The 21,223-nt window shown below is 37.2% G+C and overlaps 1 protein-coding gene across 2 annotated transcripts in view; it reads right to left on the bottom strand.

Annotated features, from left to right (window-relative positions):
• LOC114246476 (lysosomal proton-coupled steroid conjugate and bile acid symporter SLC46A3) overlaps positions 1-21,223 on the bottom strand; it is a 36,234-nt gene that overhangs the window by 14,437 nt on the left and 574 nt on the right. The gene's annotated exons all lie outside the window — the stretch shown is intronic.

Below are 21,223 nucleotides of genomic sequence, written 5' to 3'. Positions count from 1 at the left end.
TGTCACTTCTAAGAAAAACATTAACAATTAGATGTAGTCGTTTTACGAACATAATTTATTGTAAGTCATTTTGAAAGGTAATGATGCAAAAACTATATTACAGTCGGTTATGAAAACATACAACTGAGCTATGAAATAACTAGGCAGACTAAAGGAGCTTTAGGAATTTAAAGTTCATCGAATGACACTTAATTGTATTGTGATAAGAACCCATCCCTGTTATGAACTTGAGCATATCCCGCTCACCGCTCTTAATGTGAGGCCGACCAGTACTTGAGACAGAAATTAGGAGGTTGACATAATTAATTTAGTGAGAAGAATTCTGCATCGTTTCTAATTTAAAGTATGTAAAAAAAAACAAAGAAGTCTAACGAAGATAGAACACGTTTGGTAAACTTTAGCTACTTTTAAATATCCTATGGTGTCCTGTCAAAGGGCATATTTAATCAATTTTCATTTTGCAGAAGATGACTATTCGAGTGATTTTTATACAATGCGTTTGTGGAAATCGATGTACACGATAAATCTCAAGAACTTCCACCGAACTATCAGAAAGACACCTTCTTATCTCAGTAGACAGACGATCCGAAATCTAGCATTGTAATTGTAATAAATTTTGGAGGTTTATTCAAAGTAATATTAATGGAACTTTAAGGTTGTTGGCATAATATAAATACTAAAAACCAGTATAGTCTTGCTTTACCGATGTCTTGTGTACCTAAAATAAGATACGCGTTTTCGGAGGCTTGGCAAAATCAAATTCGAAGTTGAAGGCCTAAAGGCTTATCCTTTAGGCCACATCCGGTGCATTCATAATTATGCGATGCAACGGCATTCGAATCTCGCATGAGGGTACCAATTTTTTTAATGAAATATATACTTGACAAATGTTTACGATGGACTTACACGGTGAAGGAATAACATCGTGTAATAAAAATCAAACCCGCAAAATTATAATTTGCGTAATTACTGGTAGTAGGACCTCTGGTGAGTCTGCAGGGGTAGGTACCAGCACCCCGCCTATTTCTGCCGTGAAGCAGTGCGTTTCGGTCTGAAGGGTGAGGTACCCGTTGTAACTATACTGAGACCTTAGAACTTGTATCTCAAGATGGGTGGCGCATTTACGTTGTAGATGTCTATGGGCTCCAGTAACCACTCAACACCAGGTGGGCTGTGAGCTCGTCCACCCATATAAGCAATAAAAAAAATTGCAACTACTCCTAATAGTGGATTGTTTTGAAATTTGACGATTGCGTGTTCCAATGACAGTGCAGTAGTTACGATACCTATTATTTCACGCTTCTACGAGTAATGTTAACGTGTTGACTGAGTTCATGTGTGGCGAAAACTCGATGAATTCATGTCATTTTGACCTCGCTCCAGCGATTACATATTGTCAATGAAGGCCGACACTGATTATTCACAAAATTGTTTTTATAGTTCATCTTTTATTGTCGCATTTTTTTTCAAAGCACATTTTCGGGTATTGTCATTAAAATTCAATAGCAGTTGCAAATATTATTATAGCTTTAGACATACGATATATATGTGCGGGTGGATGTGACTGATTTCCTCCTGTAAGTCTGCGCCGATTTTGAGGATTTTTTTTTTGTGTGTTCAAATGGATACGAAAATCGTTTAGATTCGCAAGTCGGCATTGTAAAAGCTTTTTTATAGAAATATTCATCAAATTGGTCCAGATTATTAAAACATATTATTCAAAAAAATATTGAAATATCCCGCTAGTTACATTATAGATACTGATTTAAATAATTAAGTTGTTATTCGATAAATGAGTATTTCACTTAATACCTGTTAAAGTTCAAAGGTTACCTTTTTAATTACTTATATTTTTTTGATTTATATTTTAAGCGAGTCGGTAATGTTATTTGGTAGCAAATTAATTAAACTTATATTACGTTTAAATTAAAATTAAAATTTATTTTATTAGACATAAATTAATTAAAATTGGAGTCTTTGAATACATTGAAATTAAGTTCATATAAAAAATGTCCGAGCAATATTTTCCTCTAACAAAAAAAAAACTTTTATAAATGTAAATTAGTATTAATTTACTGTAGACAATTTGATTGACTTTTATTACTAAAAAGAATTATGAGTAAAAAAAATAGCTATTCTATTGAACTATGTTTTAAAATTATTCAATACTAGCGACCCGCCCTCGCTTCGCTTCGGAAACATTAAAACACACATGAAACCAAAAAAATAAAATAAAAAGAAAATAAAAAAAAGTAGCCTATGTTCATCAGGGACAATGTCGGCTTCTAATGGAAAAAGAATTTTTCAAATCGGTCCAGTAGTTTCGGAGCCTATTCGAAACAAACAAACAAACAAATCTTTCCTCTTTATAATATTATTAGTATTAGTATTAGTATTAGTATAGACTTGTAAGAATAATGTGCAGGTACGCTATTTTAATTTAATAAATTGAACTAAACACTTTACAACTATTCGCTTTTAGTAGCTTTAGTGGTCGTTTTTGCAATATATTTATTTCGATCCTTCAAGTTCTTCTTCAATTATGATAGGAGGCAGTCTGACCACGCACGAGACCAGAAATGGTGGTACACTGACCACGCACGAGACCAGAAATGGTGGTACATTTCTACCGCAAAGTAACCGTGCGTTCCAATTGGATTAATGGGATAGCTGTTTATAAAATATAGGCTTCGATCTCAACGTCTACGGACTTTGGCTTAATTACTACGACATAAATAGCAGACGCAAGTTTGGCTCAACATCTAGAGAAGTGCTTCCCAATGTTTTTTTTTATTGCTTAGATGGGTGGACGAGCTCACAGCCCACCTGGTGTTAAGTGGTTACGGAGCCCATAGACATCTACAACGTAAATGCCGCCACCCACCTTGAGATATGAAAAGAGTTCTAAGGTCCCAATATAGTATACTAGTAGTATAAGGTCTCAGTATAACGGCTGCCCCACCCTTCAAACCGAAACGCATTACTGCTTCACGGCAGAAATAGGAAGAGTGGTGGTGGCTAACCGTGCGGCCTCACAAGACGTCATACCACTAGTAAATAGTGCCCCTTTTGATAACTACATACCTATTCCTTAACACACACTTACTAAATCTTACACCAATATATCTTATCAATACCATTTTCACGTATCCCTAATAGAACCCCGTATACCTCTGGGAATACACTAACTACAAGTTGAGAATTGTTGATTTAGACTAATCTAGAGCAATAAAAAAATACTCTAACAACTATTTGAAGTAGATGTAATTAAAAAAAAGCGACTTATATTAGAAAAATAGCCCCCAAATACTAGTTTTCGATTTCGTTCCGTCTACACAGAATCTAAATTAAGAGTTATCTATAAATAAAGACATCCGCGGAGAACGTTGTGAAGTACTTTCACTCGTCGGACGTAAACAAACCGCGACCTTGTCACGAATATCTCAATACGGTGAATAATTATACAGAATTATGATTACGGAATAGACAAATTTAATAGCACTTGATTCAATACAATACTTTTATTTTTTAATCTAAATATTGCAGCCTTGACACGGCGTTGGCATGGCAAAGGCATGATGAGATCGGGAGGCCACTAGGTTATAATCCAAGTTCTCAATGACATGTATCTAACATGTTTTAATATTCACTTTGATAGACATATCTAGCTTGGGCCGTCGGTCAATTTTCAGGTAGCAGACTCTAAAGGTACATAAAAACATTGTCCATTTTTTTAAAAGTCTGAATGCTGGTTTGATTTATATTTCACAGATTACATATCATTATAATCAATAATCGAAATTGCCAGACAGTATGTCAACGGTTATTTCCGTCATACGATACAACGCTTACACAAAAATTACGCAATTATACTTACTATAGTAGAGGTCCCACAGTAGTCAAAATTCGACTATAACTAATTGGAATTGTAAGTTTGTACACTATTATGATTGTATTTTATACTTCTATAATCACAAATTTCGCCAAGGCTACACTATAAAAATATATTAATACAGACAAACAATATTTAATTTATTCTCAATTTGACCACAGACGTCAAGAACAAAAGTTTGACAATAAATAGTATACATACGTGTGTGCGTCAAATACATGGTATGTAGTGTGTGTAATGTTTTCTTTATTGATTTAATGTATCTTTTATGCATTATTTTAAAAAAATATTAGCATTGTGCACTTCTTCTCTATATTCTGTATAAGTGTGGAAAATTTCATACTCCTCCGTCCGCGCAATTTTCGTAAAAAGGGATACAAAGTTTTTGCTTCACGTATTAATTATACTTATAATCTACGTCTTCATTTTTGAACTTTGGGATTTTTCAGCTACATATTTTGTAGACAATTAGAGTTCTTAGGGATCAAACATATCCATATCTTTTTAAAATTCGTACGCTGAGCGAGATTAGCTCTGATAGAACGACAGGGCCCTGACGAAGAGTGTTACGAAGCATCTGCCCACGTCTTGGATTATTAGTCTATTGATATATGATTCGTATGGTGGATACGCATGTTGGACAACTCTACGATTCTAAATACGATAATTTAAAGGATTAAAATGAAATTTCGAACACGTATATAAATTATTTTTTTTTTGCTTCTATGGGTGCACGAGCTCACAGCCCACCTGGTGTTAAGTGGTCACTGGAGCCCATATACATCTACAGCGTAAATGCGCCACCACCTTGAGATGTAAGTTCTAAGTTCTCTGTATAGTTACAGCGGCTGCTCTACCCTTCAAGCCGAAACGCATTACTGCTTCACGGCAGAAATAGGCTGAGTGGTGGTACCTACCCGTGCGGACTCACAAGAGGACCTACCACCAGTAGGTGTGGGCCACATTATTTGGTAACATATCGCGAAAGGTAAGCGACTTGGAAAGCGAAACTATGTCTTCATCCATTATACAGATGTAATAAATTTGACAATTGAAGCAAAAGATATATCTTATTCGAGCGGAGTAAATTAGAGTTGTAGCGACATATTTAATTATGTATCTCGACTACCCGTCAGTTGGGCGTACTCGGGGTGACGTCACGAGTCTGGTTGTAGTATTGACCACGGGAACCCCCTATTCTGCCCGGGTTCTGATCTCAGGTGGAGACCGGACGTTGGGTCAGAGAGTGCAGTGGGAAACATGTTCGAATATTTGAACTTCCATACATTTTGTGTGACTATCAGCTTCTCAAGCCCGTCCCTGACCCGGTGCGCGACCACAATAAAAGCCGATGAAGTTTACGTTTGTTCATGAGTTACTTGACACCCACTGCGTCGGCCAGTGGTTGGGTGGTTATGGGTTTTATATAAAAAGGAAGACCTTATCAAAAAATAGACGTATACTCGTAATAGGAGCGCCGATAACGTCTTTTTTTCTCCGTTAAAAGTACTTTCCATTTATAAGGGCCAGTTGATAACTCGGACATTGGCCTAACATGAAAGTAAGAATATACAACCGTAACAATTTTCCCGATGGGTATAATAAAAGAAGGAATGATTATGGCCCTTAAAACTATCTATAGCATTGATATTCCTTTATGGTTAGAAATTAATTAAACATTGATTTCCTAAGTCTATAATTATTTTTAAATTTCAAACCATTCTTCGTGTCGATAATATTAAGGATTAAAATTTTATTCATTAAAAAGATGCATTGTTTGTAGATTTAAAGCAACATTTGAATTAAATTATTTATTCAAAGTTGTTGAAATTGCTATTCAAATATTGATTTATTGAATAAATCACTCTTTTTTAAATAAATAAAATAAAATCAATTAGACTAGTGTACGACGATTATTAATATTGAATATTTGTAAGATAGAATGCTTTATTCATAGGATTCACAGGATATGGATACATAATACAATGAAATTATGAGATTCTGAACAAAACACTTTTTGATTCTTTGCTGTCACGCAAAACCTTTTTTTAGTCGTAATTATATAGTTATTGTTTATTTTTGGACGGAATCTTTTAATCTTACAGAAGACTCTACATTGTTCAGAAGACTTATTAAAGATATGCCGGAATTTACGATAAAAAATACTATGAAATACAGCAAATAATGCAAGAAGTTGCATCAACAAACTCTAAAACAACTTTAATGTATCTGTTATACATTAAAAGAACCATATGAAATAATATCTTGTCTACAAGCGCAAATCATGATAATTAATATTACTAATAATAAACCTTATCTTAAGTGAAAAAGGCTGATAATTTGGTAATCTAAGAATTTTGCAATGTAATATTTATAACGAAATTTTTTAAAGCAAATATTCGTCAATCCGCAAGGTTTTTAGCTGCGTCACATTGATTGCAGTTTAAAAAGTTTGTTTAATAGCGAAAACATTTTTAAATAATCGTTTTTCTACGCGGAAATCCTGCTCAAAATACATATAAGTCTTAAAACTTTCAAGTTAATTCGACATCTTCAAGTTGGTGATAATTACTCTGAATTTTTTAAATGTTTTTATCGCTTAAATGCGTGGACGAGCTCCCGGCCATCTGCAACATAAATGCCGCCACCCACCTTGAGACATGAGCTCTAAGGTCTCAGTTTTAAATTGGAGTATTTCATCATTTACTTTAATGTTTTCCTTACGGACTTCTTTGACGTTTTCTTTTATTAAGTTCGTTTTAATTCGTATCCTTCTGTATAGGTTGTTTTCGTTCAGAAACATCGTTCATCATATTTGATCATACCATTGATGTCGACATAATAATGTATTCACAACCAAATAAAGTATTCGTATAAATGATAATTGCTTTGCCAAACAACACATATGTATGTATATAGAGGTATGTACGTGCGACTATAAACCTTCGCTGATGTCCGACTAATCTGAATACATAGGATGATTTTTTATGGTAAATACCAAAAGTTTTCCGTTTAATTCAACAATCATTTACTTTTCTTTATAGTCTTATTTATATTATACTAGCTGACCCGGCAGACTCCATAGTGCCTCAATCAATAAATAAACGACCTAAAATTTTGTATAAAATAAACTTAAAACAAACAAAAGGAATCCATCCGACAGGGGACACATCAAAGGAAAAACAAAGTTGTTATTTTTATTTAATTCCTAGCATTTTCATATTTATCGACCTTTTAAACCTTCTCTGGACTTCCACGAGTAATTCAAGATCAAAATTAGCCAAATCGGTCCAGCCGCTCTCGAGTTTTAGCGAGACTAACGAACAGCAATTCATTTTTATATAATATATAGACTATTGCATGCGTTTAATGTCTAGAATACGTCGTAAATTTTATGTATATCTATAAATAAATAAAGAAATTTTATTTGAAGCGACAATCGATCATAAGCAACGTTAATATTTTATTCTGATTTCTCGATCAATATAATGTGTTACAATAACATTAATCCGCAAAGCAGCTGCCCTTGAGTTGTAAGATCTCCTTTGGAAGCGATCGGACATCTGTTAGCAAATCCCACCCCTCCTGACTGAGCCGCCGTGCTCGCCCTCGTGTCCTGGTGACACTGAAAAAGGCCTTCGAGCAACCAGAAATCCTTCCTTCATAAAAAAAAAAAAATGACGTCCGAATCGCGACCATCGCTAAATGGTCGCGTGGTTTAAATAAAAACATAAACAATGGATGGAGTATTTTTGTAAGATTTCACGTTCTTAACAGTGTTCACAAAAAGCAACCGCAAATGTTTTTACGTGTTCACACATACTTATCAAGAGTTGTTGCCAATGGCAGGGGAAACCCCTGTTTTTATTCCAAAAGAATGCTTTCGGATCTTCCTCAGCACAAATCGGAGATAGCGTGGTTTTATTGCGATGTCTTCTTTAATGAAAATTTACGGAAAATTTGTCAGTCTCACACGTTTAGGTTTTCTTTTTTAAAGGAGAAAATATACAGAAAACATCGATTACAGGTTTTTTCTTAAACTCCAAAGCTTGACACACTTCATGAGATCAGTACCTATCATTAGCAAGCTCCATCTATCCTACTTGCGTGGATCATTGGAAGTCGGCTGCAGCTCCGCCCAGATATAACAGGAGAGTTTTTCACGCAAGGCCAAACCTTTCCTTTGTGAAACATAAGTCTATTTTGCGGATAAGTCTAGGATGTGGATTCAAAACAGCTTTATGCGCCAGATTAACTTTTCTTGCAAGTGACTTTGGAATCGCCGAACTGCCTATACCGCCCGAAATTTTCATACTGATATTCTACTACTTCTTGGTGTACACAAATATGCGATTCGTAGGGTATTCTATGTTAAAATATAACTCAGATTTCGACATATTTTAACTCAAATTTTAATGTGCACAGTATTCGCAATGTATTATTAAGCAGAGTATTAAGCGGTAGGCAGCGGCTTGGCTCTGCCCCTGGCATTGCTGAAGTCCATGGGCAACGGTAACCACTCACCATCAGGTGGGCCGTATGCTCGTCTGCCTACAAGGGCAATAAAAAAAAAAGTGATTTCTGCTTAATCAGAGCTCATCTACTCATCCATAAAATATATTTCTATGTAAAGTGAGAAAATCGTTGTTATCATCAAAATTATAACACCGCAATTATTTTCATAAAATGAACATGCTTAACGACCTGAACAACAATTTTGTCTACGGAACAAAAAATGTCACGCAAAGTGAAAAAAAAAACATCACTTTGTATTCATTGCTTTGTTTGTGCATATAAACATGACAGACAAAAAAATGAAGTAGGTATGTACCTGTTATTTATACGCGAATACTCATCGATGATGAGGATACAGTAAAATATCTATTTACTCGAAATAGTTTTGAGATATGATCTTCAGCGAGTACCATTGAAAAATCATGTCTAATTACTATAGAATAAATTACTCGAATCTGCCATTTTAATTTTTTTTTATTGCTTAAATGGATGGACGAGCTCACAGGGCACCTGGTCATAAGTAGTTACTGGAGCCCATAGACATCTACCACGTAAATGCGCCACCCACCTTGAGATATAAGTCCTAAGGTCTCAAGTATAGTCAAGAGCGGATCCAGCTTTGGCGCCAGGAGGGGGTCACATAGTCAAATTAAGATGCGTTCGTTCCCAAACGTTTGCCATTATACAAAATTATATTACCTAGTCAGGTCATAAGTATTGTCACACAGTAAAAACTTTTCTTTTAGAATGCTGGCCACAAAAAAGTTTATTGAATTCGAATTTCGAATTGTTCATGAAAATAAAAATAGTATACATTTAGAATTTTACTCATTTTTAAATATGGAGTGGACGCTTAAAGAAGACCGTGTTGCAGTTATTGCGTTGCATCGTTGCGGTTACGCGCCAATTCAAATTTTTAACATACTGAAAAATTTGAATATAACCAAAAGATTCGTTTATCGTACCATCAAACGATACAATGAAGACTCTAGTGTAGATGACAGGTCAAGAAGTGGTCGCCCTCGGTCTGTTAGGATTCCAGCAGTGATAAAAGCTGTGAAGGCGCGAATTCAAAGAAATCCCAAACGTAAGCAGAAACTGTTGGCCCTCTAGATGGGGTTAAGCAGAACCACGGTGAAAGGGGTGTTAAATGAAGACTTAGGGCTTCGGGCATTTCGAAGAAAAACAGGAAATCGTTTGAATGCTCGTCTAACGGACCTGAGACTGAAGAGATGCCGCGCTTTGTTGAAGCGGTACGCGGGAAAAAAATATCGGGAAATTCTTTTTTCGGATGAAAAAAATTTTACCGTAGAAGGGAGCTACAATAAAAAAAATGATAGGGTGTACGCACACAGTAATGAAGAAGCGAGCAACCGTATTCCGCGTATCCAACGAGGTCATTTTCCATCCTCGCTCATGGTATGGTTGGGAGTTTCTTATTGGGGCTTAACAGAGGTACATTTTTGTGAGAAAGGTGTAAAAACTAATGCAGTTGTGTATCAAAATACAGTCCTGACGAACCTTGTGGTACCTGTTTCTCATATCATGTTCAATAATAGGCACTGGGTATTCCAACAAGATTCGGCGCCAGCTCATAGAGCGAAGAGCACACAAGACTGGCTGGCGGCGCGTGAAATCGACTTCATCCGGCACGAAGACTGGCCCTCCTCCAGTCCAGATTTGAATCCGTTAGATTACAAGATATGGCAACACTTGGAGGAAAAGGCGTGCTCAAAGCCTCATCCCAATTTGGAGTCACTCAAGACATCCTTGATTAAGGCAGCCGCCGATATTGACATGGACCTCGTTCGTGCTGCGATAGACGACTGGCCGCGCAGATTGAAGGCCTGTATTCAAAATCACGGAGGTCATTTTGAATAAACTTTAGTGTCATAAGAATCTATGTTTTGTTAAGTACATTTTGGTATATGAATGGTTACATAATGAATAACCTTGTTTCAATTATTTTACATTAAACATGTGACAGAATTTATGACCTGACTATGTATATTCAATTTATTAAATATTGAAGGCATGTAGTTACATAAAATCTGTATGGTGACAAAATATATAAATAAAATCATTATATTCAATTAGTGATCCACCTAAGTCCTGGACCCAGCTCAGGGGGTGGTTATGACCCCCATGACCCTCCCCCTGGATCCGCCATTGAGTATAGTTACAACGGCTGCCCCACCCTTCCAACCGAAACGCATTACTGCTTCACGACAGAAATAGGCAGGGTGTTGGTACCTATCCGTGCGGACTCACAAGAGATCCTAGATCCTACCACCAGTAAAGTGACGTCATTGAAATTTACTACGTGCTACTTACTCTACAGTGTATTGCTTTTATGCGTGGCTTATTAAACAAAATCAAATCAATAGTCTTTTGTGAGTAATCTATATATATAAAACTGAAACCCGTTTTCCGTTGTCACGACATAACATGAAAACGGCTTGACCGATTTGGCTTTTTTTTTTTTTGTAGTTTTCTAATACTCTGTACAAGGTTCTTACGGAAACAAATATTAAGAAAATCTCTCAGAAATATTGAAAAATATACATTTAATTTTGCATATTTATTTGTGAACTATTCCACGCGGACGAAGTCGTGGGCAAAAGCTAGTTTTAAATAAAACAACGATAGCAATAAATTTTCTAGCGTTCCGATAATATTTAACCCTTGACAGGTTACCATTGTTTTTCTCATCCAAATCAGCGATTTTTTTTTTATTGCTTAGTCGTGTGGACGATCTCACAGTCCACCTGATGTTAAGTGGTTGCTGGAGCCCATAGACATCTACAACGTAAATGCGCCACCTACCTTGAGATATAAGTTCTAAGGTCTCAGTATAGTTATAACGGCTGCCCCACCCTTCAAACCGAAACGCATTACTGCTTCACGACAGAAATAGGCAGGGCGGTGGTACCTATTCGCGCGGACTCACAAGAGGTCCTATCAGCAGTAACCAGAACTCTTTAAGTCAATATACTATTATAATACAATAAATATAAAACGAAGAACATGTGATCTATCAATGAAAATATTCAGAAATCAGTGTTTTTCATTTATAAGTAAATCAAATGAATAGTCAGTTAATTCCACTGCATAACATATTACTAATTTGACTAATTCAATACTTTTAGTTCACTTATAAACGAGGTATTTAGATTAATTAGTTTCACTAATAGTATTTGACAATATTAATAAGTCCTAAAAAAATGCATCTTAACTAGTTACAGCCATGAACAATTTCCTGTAACCTCATAGTTTTAATAACCCAACAAACCTCGAACCGATGGTATCTTCTTTAATAGTAACTAGTGACCTTGTGGCGTGTATCATTCTATTGTTATTCGACAAAGACTTCTAATTACACCATGGTATTCCAGAATAATATGAGGACACAATATCATCACCACATGTTTGTACATAAGGTATAATTATGTTGGACGACTGAAATAGTATAAACTGTTTATTTGTTGCGTTTTAATGATTGACAAAGCCTAGCTGTAATATTGTATTATACCTATTTTTCTTACAAGTAGAGCAAGTGAATTTATGGCCTACCTTGAGGTCGAAATTTCTATTTTTTTTATTGCTTAGGTGGGTGGACGAGCTCACAGCCTGGTGTTAAATGATTACTGGAGCCCATAGACATCTATAACCTAAATGCGCCACCCACCTTGAGATATAATTCTAAGGTCTCAGTATAGTTACAACGTCTGCCCCACCCTTCAAACCGAAACCCATTACCGCTTCACGGCAGAAATAGGCGGGGTGGTGGTACCTACCCGGACTCACAAGAGGCCCTACCACCAGTAATTACGCAAATTATAATTTTGCCAGTTTGATTTATTTATTACACGATGTTATTCCTTCACCGTGGAAGTCAATCGTGAACATTTGTTGAGTACGTATTTAATCAGAAAAATTGGTACCCGCCTGGGATTCGAACACCGGTGCATCGCTCAACACGATTGTACCGGACGTCTTATCATTTAGGCCACGATGACTGCATTTAAATAGCGATTCTTCTATAAACTAACCTGAAATCTGTGGTCATTTTACGATACACGGTAAATATCCGTTGCCTATGAAAACTTAAAAAGCGTTGTTACAATGAATTACGCAGAAGCACAAAACTTTTTAAAGCAGACGCAGTATGTAATAGAGCAGATTAAAAAATTATTAAAGCTACGTTTTTTTTAACCATATCTATAGTTATGTTAATTGGTTAGGGAAGGCGTAATCGAATATTAATCTAAAGCATGAGTGGTATGTGGTAAGCAGGGCGTCTACATATGTACTATGACACCTTTAGTAGTGTATATATTGGTTTATACTCGTTGGTTAACTTTCTCAGTGTAGTTACGTTCCATAATCGTTAGATTAGATAAGATAGATAAGATTCCTAAAAAAACGGAACAATTTTAGACAAGGTCGGAAAATGTAATGCTATTTAACATGAGTATAGATTTTAAAAAAAATCGTGTTTGAAGCGAAGAGATCGTCCTTTGTCAGAACAACGTAGTCCAAAATTTAACATCAATAACGAAAAATTTAATGTAAATATTATTCACAAAAGTTTTTTTAATTGCCGCTAAAGGCAGTTAATTTGAGCATCGTTTGATGGTTCTTGATGGTCATATTGATTACCGATATTCGTGAGCATCAAGGCATAGCTGTACTATGCTGCATATCTAACTGGTTCTTCGTATTAATTCTAGCGTCGTTTCATTGACTGACTTGATAAACTTTTTGCAGATACTACACGATTTTCAAATAGTAGTTTAAAAAAAAAAAACTAAAAAAAAATTTGAGTGAGTTTCGTACCATATTTAAACATCATCACAGCCAGGGGTTAGTAGCATTTGAAAAATATAAATTCATGCAATAAATTTAACACGTAAATAAAGAATTGTAGTTAAATGGTGATGATATTTTAAACGCTTTGACAATGAATCACGTAATGCGGCTTATAGTGACAGCAATGAACAAAACTTTTTGTTCTTTTTTTGTAATTTCTATGTTTTTCGCGAACCGCAAACAAAGCTAGACAGATTAGATTTTTGATCGTGCATTTATTTTGTGTATTTTATTATTTCGAACATTTTTGTTTTTTCTTAGTAGATTACTAAAGTTTTTGTGGTAAATGACCTATCTATTGAAGTTTTTTTTTAATGATTGAAGTATTACTGGTGGCCCGGAGGCCTTTCCAGTTTCACCAGGACAGGTGGGCGAGCAAGGCTCAGCCAGGAGGGGTGGGATTTGCTAATAGCTGCCCGAGCGCCGCCGAAGAAGACCTAACAACTCAAGAGCAGCTGCTTCGCGAAAGAATCTACTATCGGATCGGAATCGCGACCCGCTGAGAAGACCTGGCGAGAAACTCAGCGGGCTGATTAATGGGTTAGGTTGCACGTCGAACTCTTTGCCGAGCTCGACGAGTACGGTTACCGGGATCCCTGAGCCTTCTCCCAATATTAGAGCTGAGATGTCTAATGCAAGAGTTATTGGATCTGATGGACATCTATTGAAGTATTGACGTTTAACGTACATAGAAAAAGTAATTAGAAGTACATCAGATTTCATATAACCATTAGATACTTTAGTTTTATGGTTTGCTGATGCTATGGAAAATAAGATAGAAATCATGTAACTTAGGTAATCTTAGTTCAAACGCGACTTTTATCCAGTTAAACAAATCAAGAACGAAATCGTTTACAGAAGTTGAAGAAATATACAAGATTATTTCATAAAGCCGTATTTTACAACTCCTGAAGTATCTGGAGGATCGCCAGCTGATCAGTGACCGACAGTACGGTTTCCGTCACGGTCGCTCAGCTGGCGATCTTCTTGTATACCTTACTCACAGGTGGGCTGAAGCCTTGGAGAGCAAGGACGAGGCTCTTGCTGTGAGCCTTGATATCGCGAAGGCCTTCGACAGGGTCTGGCATAGGGCACTACTGTCGAAGCTACCATCTTACGGAATCCCCGAGGGTCTCTGCAAGTGGATCGCTAGCTTTCTGGATGGGCGGAACATCACGGTCGTTGTAGACGGTGACTGTTCTGATACAATGACCATTAACGCTGGCGTTCCACAAGGTTCGGTGCTCTCCCCCACGCTTTTCATCCTGTATATCAATGGCATGCTGTCTATTGATGGCATGCATTGCTATGCGGATGACAGCACGGGGGATGCGCGATATATTGGCCATCAGAGTCTCTCTCGGAGCGTGGTGCAAGAGAAACGATCAAAACTTGTGTCTGAAGTGGAGAACTCTCTGGGGCGAGTCTTCGAATGGGGTGAACTGAACTTGGTTCAATTCAACCCGATAAAGACACAAGTTTGCGCGTTCACTGCGAAGAAGGACCCCTTTGTCATGGCGCCGCAATTCCAAGGAGTATCCCTACAAACTTCCGGGAGTATCGGGATACTTGGGGTCGACATGTCGAGCGATGTCCAATTTCGGAGTCATTTAGAAGACAAAGCCAAGTTGGCGTCCAAAATGCTGGGAGTCCTCAACAGAGCGAAGCGGTACTTCACGCCTGGACAAAGACTTTTGCTCTATAAAGCACAAGTCCGGCCTCGCGTGGAGTACTGTTCCCATCTCTGGGCCGGGGCTCCCAAATACCAGCTTCTTCCATTTGACTCCATACAGAAGAGAGCCGTTCGGATTGTCGATAATCCATTCTCACGGATTGCTTGGAGCCTCTGGGTCTGCGGAGGGACTTCGGTTCCCTCTGTATTTTGTACCGCATGTTCCATGGGGAGTGCTCTGAGGAATTGTTCAAGATGATACCAACGTCTCGTTTTTACCATCGCACTGCCCGCCACCGGAGTAGAGTTCATCCATACTACCTGGAGCCACTGCGGTCATCCACAGTGCGTTTCCAGAGGTCTTTTTGCCACGTACCATCCGGCTAAGGAATGAGCTCTCCTCCACGGTGTTTCCCGAGCGCTATGACATGTCCTTCTTCAAACGAGGCTTGTGTAGAGTATTAAGCAGTAGGCAGCGGCTTGGCTCTGCTCCTGGCATTGCTGAAGTCCATGGGCGACGGTAACCACTTACCATCAGGTGGGCTGTACGCTCGCCTGCCTATAAAGGCAATAAAAAAAATACAAATTAGATTCAAAATTATTAAAATTGAACATTAATGCAAAATGATAAAATTGAAATTGGTTCAGGGCTAGTCTCCCGACTCCGCTTCGCCACCAATTACGTTATGCTGGTATCACCCGTGTCAATGATTTTTGGACATTAATAAGCTATTACTAATAGTAAACCGAACGTAATGTCTTTTTTTTGTTGATCTACAAAAGCAGAGCTAATGACGTGACTAAGTGGTTTTCGAAGCTCATATACATGACAATATATTTTATGTAAATACCACCAATTTTGGTTTAACTATTGTAATTACGGCTTCTGTACCTAGGTAGGCGTGTTTAGCTACTGCTATTAGATGTTTACTGGTGGTAGGACCTCTTGTGAGTACGCGCGGGTAGGTACCACCACCCCACCTATTTCTGCCGTGAAGCAGTAATGCGTTTCGGTTTGAAGGGGGGGTAGCCGATGTAACTATACTTGAGACCTTAGAGCTTATATCTCAAGGTGGGTGGCGCATTTACGTTGTAGATGTCTATGGGCTCCAGTAACCACTTAACACCAGGTGGGCTATGAGGTCGTCCACCCATCTAAGCAATAAAAAAAAAGAACATTTTATCAAGAAATTCGTAGTAACAAAGTCTTTAATTATTTATCTTCAATTATTTCTGCCCTCCTGCCTGCAATGGATATTATCACTGTACCGATTCCTATTGCGAAGCATTCAGGTTTCAAAGGTAAGAGAGCCATATTATATTTTAATTTAATTTTATTTTTTGGGTACCAACATGATATACATCAGTACAGAACATTACAGATATCATATACATTGATTTGACACTAAATGCTAACATAATTACAGGTACCAACAGCATTGATAAAAAAAAAGGTTCGTTGTATAAAAAAAAACCTATATGTAACATTACATGAAAACGTTACATTATTTCACATTTACTACCAAATACGCTATTACTTAATTGAAAAAGCTCATTGAGCAAGGTTGTAGACTTCTCGTCTAAAACTGTCAACAGTGCCAGCAAAAACGTCCAGAGAATACTTGCTATGCAAATTATTGAATTCTCCAACTATTATAAAATTTCGTTTCTCTAGACGAGCGGTAACTATCACTGAGTACCAGTAACCACTGAGCATCAGATAAGCCGGTGAAAACGGTTTCTGGCTATATACAACAAAATAATATAAACTTATGCTTTGATTTACTTTTAAACAGAATGATAATCCTATCCGAATACGTGGCTTATCATATTAGTGTTATCAGTTGTTCATGTTTTGTTAAAACTCGTCCAAGTTTTAATTGGAGAATAGTTTGTTTGGTTAATCGATTGTCCAGGGTTTTGCTAGCTTACGTCCTCTAGAAGACACAGTACCTTACGTGATAATAGTTTGTTTGACTTAACACTCAGTAGGTGCAGTCCAAATTAATTCCGTATTAAGTCGTCGTGGCCTAAAGGATAAAGACGTCCGGCGTATTCGTGTTGAGCGATGTACCGGTATTCGAATCCTAGGCGGGTACCAATTTTTCTAATGAAATACGTACTCAACAAATGTTCACAATTGACTTCCACGGCGAAGGAATGACATCGTGTAATAAAAATCAAACCCGCAAAATTATAATTTGCATAATTACTGGTGGTAGGACCTCTTATGAGTCCGCACGGGTAGGTACCACCACCCTGCTTATTTCTGCCGTGAAGCAGTAATGCGTTTCGGTTTGAAGGGTGGGGCAGCCGTTGTAACTATACTGTGACCTTAGAACTTATATCTCAAGGTGGGTGGCGCATTTACGTTGTAGATTTCTATGGGCTCCAGTAACCACTTAACACCAGGTGGGCTGTGAGCTCGTCCACATCTAAGCAATAAAATAAAAATAAAAACATAAATTATTTTTTCCCCTATGTATTCGCCGGTAGCCTAAGAGACTATACCAGCTACACCCGCACGGGTATGTGAGCTCACGGGCTCAACCTGAGAGAATTTGCGAACACTAGCCCTAGCAAGAGCAGTGCTTGCAGAATTTACTGTCGGATCGGAATTGCTACCCACTAAGAGGATCCGGCGAGAAATTCTATGGACTGTGTCTATGAGATTTGTTTAAAGCATACCTACAATGAACAAACATCGCCGATATGGCGTAAGTGGTTACCGTGGCCCATAAACATTACTATGTGAATGTCTACCTCGAGACGCAATGTCGATGTCTCAAGTATATCAATACAACAGCTAAGTATCGCATCATTTAAGCCGGGTCGCATGACTATTTTGCTGCGGAAACAAGTAAAATGTTGTGTCATGGTTGGTTCACCTATACGGGCTCCCAATATGAAAAATAAAGTTTTGGGATGTATAAACTTCTTCGAACACAGATTAAACCAATGCAATTTTATATAATGTTATTAACAATCTTGAGGTTTGAGTATTTTGTTCGAGTTAGAAGTTTACAAATATATTATAAGTTATAATATAATTTAATTATAAGTTGCGAGGTCAAAACGTAAATTGTTCTAGTCATGTCTATAAATCGTGAAAAACCATAAAATACATCAGAAACAATAATATGTAGGTATTATTGTTATTGTCGGCTGCAGGGACCTCGTTTTATGGGGTTTGTTTTAAAGGCTGCTTGAAAAAGAATCTTGAATAAGTTCAAGTTTCGAAAGAAGAGCAATGTTGATTAAAACTCGACAAAAAAACCCCGGCCTGTTTGTCTTGATACTTATCAATTAATGATACAATAAAATCCATTTAAATTCATTCGTTTAATTCGATTTTACGGTTTTAATATTTAACTAACTCTTTCCAGTTGCTTTTCTCGTTTTCCACACAGAAAACAAAATCGTCAGGATAGTTTCATATCAAACTGAGCCGTTCCAAAGAAACAACATCGCCATTTAAGATACATATTATACCGCTATCTATCGAGCATTTCTGTGAGCTGTAAATATAAACTTAATTTTCATAACCCTCTGCCCCCTAATTAAAAAGTAATTACCAAATCAACAAAATTATAAAGCCTACGCGGTAATGCAGGTATGATCCACAGAAGTGCGAAAAATATGTATTTAGAAGTCAGAAGAGTCATAGTCGGGCTATAACGATAGAGATGTAGCAAATTCACCCAGGAAAATATGAACATTATATACAACTAGCTGTACCCGTTCGCTTCGTTGGGCAATCATTAACGCCCCCGCAACTAGTGTAGGGAGTCCAACACTCATATAAATATTAGCCTATCCATTAAGTACATGTATTTTCTACATGGATACCATGTTTCAAGTCAATCGGATACATGGCTCAGTAGTTATAACGGAACATCCATAAAAATTGCTGTAGATTTATATATTAGTATAGATTATATTATAATCACAAAGTATGTATTACTATTTTATTTGAACCTACTTACTATGTAAACAAAGACAGGGTCGACCAATGTGTTTGATTATAATCAAACACATTGGTCAAACACATTATCATATTTTCAGTATACGTCATCAATATATCGTCGTGACTTAAAGGATAAAAGACGTCCAGTGCATTTGTAAATTGCGATGCACCTGTGATTGAATCCCGCAGGCAGGTACCAATTTGTCTAATGAAATACGTATGTACTCAAAAAATGTTCACGATTGATTTCCACGGTGAAGGAATAATATAGTATAATAAATAAATCTAACCCGCAAAATTATAATTTGCATAATGACTGGTGGTAGGACATCTTGTGAGTCCGCACGGGTAGTTACCACCAGCCTGCGTATTTCTGCGGTGAAGCAGTAATGCGTTTTGGTTTGAAGGATGGGCAGCCATTGTACTGTAAAAACTGAGACCTTAGAACTTATTATGATATGCAAAAGTAATAGATAACATAATGAACCAATTAAAATATTCGAATAGACATTGATTTTTCAGCAACAAGTACCACACCCGTGATGAACAATTTCAATGAAAAAGTTCTTTAGTGTTTTCTGGCATCAGGTTTGAGCCCCGTGAGCTCACCTACTAGTTAAGGCGACGCTGATATAGCCTCTCAAGGCTATCAGCTTAGGTAGGATAATAAAAAAAGTGTTTTCCACAATATGTATGTATTCCGTATTCATTGTATCCAAGAACTTTAATTAAGTTAAATGCTCAATTTTTTTCCTGCAACCGAACGTCCGCCTGCGATTGTGTGAATCGTAATTGTATTGTCATTAAGGACATTGTTCCGCGACAACTGTCGTGTTTGTTTTCAAAATAAATCCATGTTTGCCTAACAATTTTACGTTGAGATAATTTTCAATGGAACAAATATGTGCATACAACGTTTGTGTAAATATTATACAGGTTGAATCGATTTTATATTCCCGATCCCGATATTACCAATCGACAATTCGGCAATCGAAATATGCAATTCTTCGGTTGTCTCTACTCGGCGATTTGAGGGGTATCTTTTTCATCTATATCGCTGGTAGCCTAAGAGGCTATTCTAGCTTCTCGCGGACTGTTAGGTGAGCTCCGGATTCAACCTGAGAGAATTTGCCAACACTAGCCCTAGCAAGAGCATTGCTTCGCAGAATCTAATGCCGGATCGGAATCACGACCCACTGAGAAGATCCGGCGAGAAACTCAGTGGGATTTAGGGTTCCATATTAGTGTTTGTCACTTGTGTTGAACGAAGTCTTTGAATGGTAATAAATACACTTTCACCTATCTTTGTTTTGCGGTTCTGTGGCTATTCACAGTCAAGTCGGAGGCCGTAACTTTTCGAGGCACCGTTTGTGTGTCATTACGACAAGGCAGAAGCAATCTGCGTTGTATATTTTCAATTTCTGTTTCCGTAGTCTGACCAATAAGGGAATCCGCTCCGTCCAACGAGATAGGTGTATTATGATGGAAGACGCTTTACTTTTTTTATTGCTTAGATGGGTGGACGAGCTCACAACCCACCTGGTGTTAAGTGGTTAGTGGAGCCCATAGACATCTACAACGTAAATGCACCACCCACCTTGAGTTCTAAGGTCTCAAGTATAGTTACTATTCAGCAGATGCTTTCACAAAGCAAAGTTGCTCCGATATCTAATATCTGACATGGCGCTTGCTGTTAGCCTCGCTCAAGGAGAGCAACGCCGTACATTTTTCGCTCAAGTAGGACTTGGTTTTTCTTCCATTACTAAGCTTCTACGCTCGTAATATATCTCGGAGCGTGAAAGATAGGACTACTCTCTTTCTGCACCTAGTAAGCCTGGTAGCGGAAATGTTGTTTGGCCATTTCGTTGGCTTTTGCGAATCACTCGATTAAAAAGTCAATTTCATTACCAGTTATCACGATTTTACGCGAAATAATAGCGAGATTAAAAAGTACTTTTAACCACAATTACTTGATGTTAAAATGTTCACTCTTCGACCACCAAGTGAAAATATTTATTTTAGCATATGGTTGTGTATGTGTGTGTGCGCGTGTGTGTGTGTGCGTGTGTGTGTATGTCTGTTGTGTATTTCCTGTAAATTATTACAAGCATCAATATTTGTACCCGTTACATTCGTAAAATGTTCACTTTCTTGAAAGTTCAGACAACTTTGCTATTACCATAATATTACAAGTAACTATAAGTAATTGATTTGTTACACTGAGAGCAAGACGTTATAACATGAATTTTTCGTCATTAAAAGTAAAAGTTTTTTTTATTTTTAATTACACCTGTTAACTGTGTGT

This window comes from Bombyx mandarina, chromosome 06 (genome assembly GCF_030267445.1).
Source record: "Bombyx mandarina strain Sakado chromosome 06, ASM3026744v2".
Lineage (NCBI taxonomy): Eukaryota > Metazoa > Arthropoda > Insecta > Lepidoptera > Bombycidae > Bombyx > Bombyx mandarina.
Note: the sequence above shows the minus strand (reverse complement) of the source record. Positions and strands in the feature narration are given on the sequence as shown.